The following is a 6,000-nucleotide window of genomic DNA, read 5'->3' on the forward strand; positions in this document are numbered from 1 at the left end:
TATCGCTGAGACTGCGTCAGGGTCTGAAGAGTCCTCTAAAGAGGGCCACAATCTATCTCATAATGAGCCTCAGAACGGCACACTGGGCCGGACGCTTTTAAATGGCCTCTTCATCACTAGTTTCCTATTTTTGCTGTTGCTGTTCTTTTCAGGGCAATCACACTAGACAGTTGATGATTACAACACTTACATATGCATGAAACTCTGCGTATGCATGACACCCTGCATGACTATTGACAGTTGCACAGACACAAGTGTTTATGACATGGAATTCATCTCTCCTCTGTTAGATGAAAGCACACTTGTTCCTTTGTAAATATCAGAATACCTATTAAACCAGAGTTAGGGTGAATGCCATTTTAATTGCAGTCAATTCTGAAAGCAAACCAAATTCCAATTCCACATTTTTTCTCATGGTTTGGAGTTTCTGTGTGCTCTCTGAATTTACTGGAATTTACATGGAATTGATCCCAAAACTGCATTGAACCTGGTGATTTTTGCATGAAACCCAGCCTAAAACCCCAAACAGCAAGCAATGCAGATGTAGAAGCATGGTGGCTAGGAAAAACTCCCTAGAAAGACAGGAACCAGTACATGGACATTGTGTGTGTGTTACAGTGAGTGCGAGCGAGAGAGTGTGCATATCTGTTTTTCTGTCAACACATAACGTTTGTTTACTTGGAATGATTTTTTGTTGTTGTATTGTGTGAGTGTATCGCAATGTTGTGCTATCTAGTAACGATTAGGTTAGCCTTCCCTTGGGCAGACATGTCAAACAGCGAGCGACCAACAGCTGGGGGGAGATGGATGCGCAACAATACATAACACAAAGTGATGACCAAACCCACTTCAGGGAAGGACTTAAAGGTCAGTGATACACCTCACCAACAGTGCTGTAACCCAACATGCTGATGCTAGGCTGGATCTGGAGTCCCTCATTGGCCGTGGGCCTTTATAGACCTTTGGGGACAGCTGAGGAGGATTTGCATCAGACACTCCACTGGAATCAATCAATCAAATGTATTTATAAAGCCCTTTTAACATCAGTCGATGTCACAAAGTGCTATACAGAAACCCAGCCTAAAACCCCAAACAGCAAGCAATGCAGATGTAGAAGCATGGTGGCTAGGAAAAACTCCCTAGAAAGGCAGGAACCTAGGAAGAAACCTAGAGAAGAACCAGGCTCTGAGGGTGGTCAGTCCTCTTCTGTCTGTGTCGGGTGGAGATTATAACAGTACATGGCCAAGCGTTCAAACGTTCATATATGACCAGCCGAGTCAAATAATAATAATCACAGTGGTTGTAGAGGGTGCAACAGGTCAGCACCTCAGGAGTAAATGTCAGTTGGCTTTTCATCCCGAGCATTCAGAGTAAGAGACAGCAGGTACGGTAGAGAGAGAGTGTCAAAAACAGCATGTCTGGGACAAGGTAGCACCTCCGGTGAACAGGTCAGAGTTCCATAGCCGCAGGCAGAACAGTTGAAACTGGAGCAGCAGCACGACAAGCTGGACTGGGGACAGCAAGGAGTCATCAGACAAGGTAGTCCTGAGCCATGGTCCCAGGGCTCAGGTCCTCTGGGAGGGGAATGAGAGAGAGAGAATTATAAGGAGCATACTTAAATTCACACAGGACACCGGATAAGACAGGAAAAATACTCCCAACACATAAACTATTGCAGCATAAGTACTGGAGGCTGAGACAGGAGCGGTTGAGAGACACTGTGGCCCTGTCCAATGATACCCCCGGACAGGGCCAACCAGGCAGGATATAACCTCACCCATGCAGGATATAACCTCACCCACTTTGCCAAAGCACAGCCCCCATACCGCTAGAGGGATATCTTCAAACCACCAACTACCCTGAGAGAAGGCTGAGTATAGCCCACGAAGATCTCCCCCACGGCGCAAACCTGAGAGGGGCGCCAACCCGGACAGGAAGATCACGTCAGTGACTACACCCATTCAAGTGACGTACCCCTCCTAGAGACGGCATGGAAGAGCACCAGTAAGCCAGTGACTAAGCCCCCGTAATAGGGTTAGAGGCAGAAATTCCCAGTGAAGAGAGGGGAACCGGCCAGGCAGAGACAGCAAGGGAGGTTTGTCGCTCAAGTGCCTTTCTGTTCACCTTCACACCCCTGGGCCAGACTCCACTCAATCATAGGACCTACTGAAGTGATGAGTCTTCAATAAAGACTTAAAGGTTGAGACCAAGTCTGAGTCTCTCACATGGATAGGCAGACCATTCCATAAAAATGGATCTCTATAGGAGAAAGCCCTGCCTCCAGCTGTTTGCTTACAAATTCTAGGGACAATAAGGAGGCCTGTGTCGTGTGACCGTAGTGTACGTGTAGGTATGTACGGCAGGACCAAATCGGAGAGATAGGTAGGCGCATGCCCATGCAATGCTTTGTGAGTTAGCAGTAAAACCTTGAAATCAGGGACTCTCCCATGAGGATTCCCTTTCAGTTGCATTCTACACTACTATTTGATGTGATTTGATCCTGATCTCCTAAGCACACTCAGATGAGTAAGTAGTAAAATATATTGGCTCATTATAGTGAGTTTCCTTTATCTTGTACTAATTATTGGCTCCAAATCTTTTCATTTCCTGTGTTTCCCTGTTGGTACTTGAAAATGACGTGACAATATCCACCTCCCTCTCCCTTTCATTGCTTGGTATTAACCTCTGAGGGAGTAGAGTGTAAATGCCTATCTTAGTGAAGATGTGAGGCCTTTAGCACCGTGCTAATTCGCCTCACAGAGAGACATGGCTACGGCGAGATATGACGTTAGCACACAGCCACATGCCCAGTTCCAGGGATCCTATGAATCACAGTCAAATGTCAGGGGACACACTAGAAGGTGTCAAATCACCTGTCCCTAGATTAGACGGTTTTATGGGAATTAGTGGGACATAAAACATCACTATACAGGCATTATAGGGGGCAGCGTGACGGGGATCGTCAAAAACACTTTTGATCCCCCCCCCCTTGACTGTTTTTTTCTCCAATGAAAAGTGGTAAATGTGAGTGTCGATGGTGATACGGTTAAAACAACCCACTGCTGTAGTTTAATGTTTGAATTAATATCCTTTAGAATGTTTTTCTTTCAGACAGTGAATATTGTTTTATTGACTAAATGACTACTATAAACACACTATATCACAGCTGAACATTTAAGTTCTCCTACTTTAACTTATTTGGTCTTTCGTCTTTTAAAAGTTAGGGGACAACAAAACGCTGTCTTGCACACACAATGCTGTGTATTCTCACTGAAATGTGTCTATGAGCAAATTAGGTAGAATTTAATGTTTATCTATTCAGCTGTAGTTAAACTTTCATTATTGACAGTACTGGTCAGGCTCGACAGGGATGGGACAAATCTAGATTTTATGATTTAGTTTATGGACGGTCATAGATCTTCCTTCCAGGAATTTAACACTGTGACGCTATGGTCGTGAGTCTGTAATAGATTGACTAGGTTTGTCATCCTAGCCCAATCAATGACAGACTGAACACTTCTCTCTTCAACAAAGGTCATATTCTCAGTTAATGCTGGATGACTCGCTAGGATGGAACCTACATGTCTGTTGATGACTCAGTAGATTGTCTTACAACCAACGACAAAAAAGGGTTAAAATGTTTTTATGAGAATGAAACTGGAATAAAGCTGTAAAGTACAGGGTGCCATCTTGTGGTGTATAATGGTAGCAGACAAACATCTTCTGTATAGAATCAGATAATGAACAAGTTGAAAATCCTGAACGAGCACTAGTGTCTACTTGAGCTATGGTCAGACTTGCCATCTGTCTCACTAAAGCAGAATAAGTGCACGTTCATTAATATGAGGGACAGAGGATGATAATAAATTAATTCATTATTATTACTCTGCTGTGTTCCACTAGTTGTTATTTTGTTTTGATCAATCAAATCAAATCTTTTCACGTCAGATCTTTTCTACAGCTGATCTGATTGGTAAAAAGACCAATTAGTGGAAAAAATATCAAAATTGGGTTGACTGTGTAAAAGCAGCAGTTTATCCATGTTCCATGCCTTAAAGAGGGGCACTGCATGAGCAGAGACTAGGCACTACATAGAGTGAATCATTAATGAGCCTATTACAGACTACATGTACGCAAGCCTACCAGATGAGCTAAACTGCTACTCACTTCGAGGCAAATAACACTGAAACATGCATGAGAGCACCAGCTGTTCCGGAAGACTGTGTGATCACGCTCTATGCATGTGAGTAAGACCTTTATTAAACAGGTCAACATTCACAAGGCCGCAGGGCCAGACGGATTACCAGGACGTGTACTGCAAGCAACCAACATGTTTTAAGCCGACCACCATAGTGCCTGTGCCCAAGAACACTAAGGTAACCTGCCTGAATGACTACTGAACCATAGCAATCACGTCTGTAGTCATGAAGTGCTTTGAAAGACTGGTCATGGCTCACATCAACATCATTATCCCAGAAACCCTAGACCCACTCCAATTTGCATACCGCCCCAACAGATCCACAGATGATGCAATCTCTATTACACTCCACACTGCCCTTTCCCACCTGGAGAAAAGGAACACCTATGTGAGAATGCTATTCATTGACTACAGCTCAGCGTTCAACACCATAGTGCCCTCAAAGCTCAACAATAAGCTAAGGACCCTGGGACTAAACACCACCTTCTGCAACTGGATCCTGGACTTCCTGACAGGCCACCCCCAGGTGGTAAGGGTAGTTAACAATACATTTGCCACGCTGATCCTCAACACAGGGGCCCCTCAGGGGTGTGTGCTCAGTGCCCTCCTGTTCACTCATGACTGCACGGCCAGGCACGACTCCAACACCATCATTAAGTTTGCCGATGACACAACAGTGGTAGGCCTGATCACCGACAACGACAAGACAGCCTATAGGGAGGAGGTCAGAGACCTGGCCTTGTGGCGCCAGGACAACAACCTCTCCCTCAACGTAATCAAGACAAAGGAGATGATTGTGGACTACAGGAAAAAGAGGACCGAGCACGCCCCCATTCTCATCGACGGGGCTGCGTGGAGCAGGTTGAGAGCTTCAAGTTCCTTGGTGTCCACATCACCAACAAACAACATGGTCCAAGCCCACCAATACAGTCTTGAAGAGGGCACGACAAACCTATTCCCCCTCAGGAGACTGAAAAGATTTGGCATGGGTCCTCAGATCCTCAAACGGTTCTACAGCTGCACCATCGAGAGCATCACTGCTTGGTATGGCAACTGCTCGGCCTCCGACCGCAAGGCACTTCAGAGGGTAGTGCGAATGGCCCTGTACATCACTGGGGCCAACCATCCAGGACCTTTATACCTGGCAGTGTCAGAGGAAGGTCCTAAATATTGTCAAAGACTCCAGCCACCCTAGTCATAGACTGTTCTCCCTGCTACCGCACGGCAAGCGGTACCGGAGCGCCAAGTCTAGGTCCAAGAGGCTTCTACCCCCAAGCCATAAGACCCCCCCCCCCCCCCCCCCCCCCCCTCTTTTACACCGCTGCTACTCTCGGTTGTTATCCTTTATGCATAGTCACTTTTAAAAAATATATATATATATTTCACCTTTATTTAACCAGGTAGGCTAGTTGAGAACAAGTTCTCATTTACAACTGTAACCTGGCCAAGATAAAGCAAAGCAGTGTGACACAAACAACAACACAGTTACACATAAACAAACATACAGTCAGTAACACAATAGAAGACTTTACTAACTCTACCTACATGTACATATTACCTCGATTAACCGGTGCCCCCGCACATTGACTCTGTACCCCTGTATATAGTCTCGCTATTGTTATTTTACTGCAGCTCTTTAATTACTTGTTACTTTTATTTCTTATTCTTATCAATTTTTTTTAACTGCATTGTTGGATAGGGGCTCGTAAGTAAGCATTTCACTGGAAGGTCTACACCTGTTGTATTTTTGGTGCATGTGACGAATTGGATTTGATTTGATATATACAGTGTGGTCCGAAATT

Source organism: Oncorhynchus mykiss, chromosome 22 (assembly GCF_013265735.2).
Source record: "Oncorhynchus mykiss isolate Arlee chromosome 22, USDA_OmykA_1.1, whole genome shotgun sequence".
In the NCBI taxonomy this organism is placed as follows: domain Eukaryota; kingdom Metazoa; phylum Chordata; class Actinopteri; order Salmoniformes; family Salmonidae; genus Oncorhynchus; species Oncorhynchus mykiss.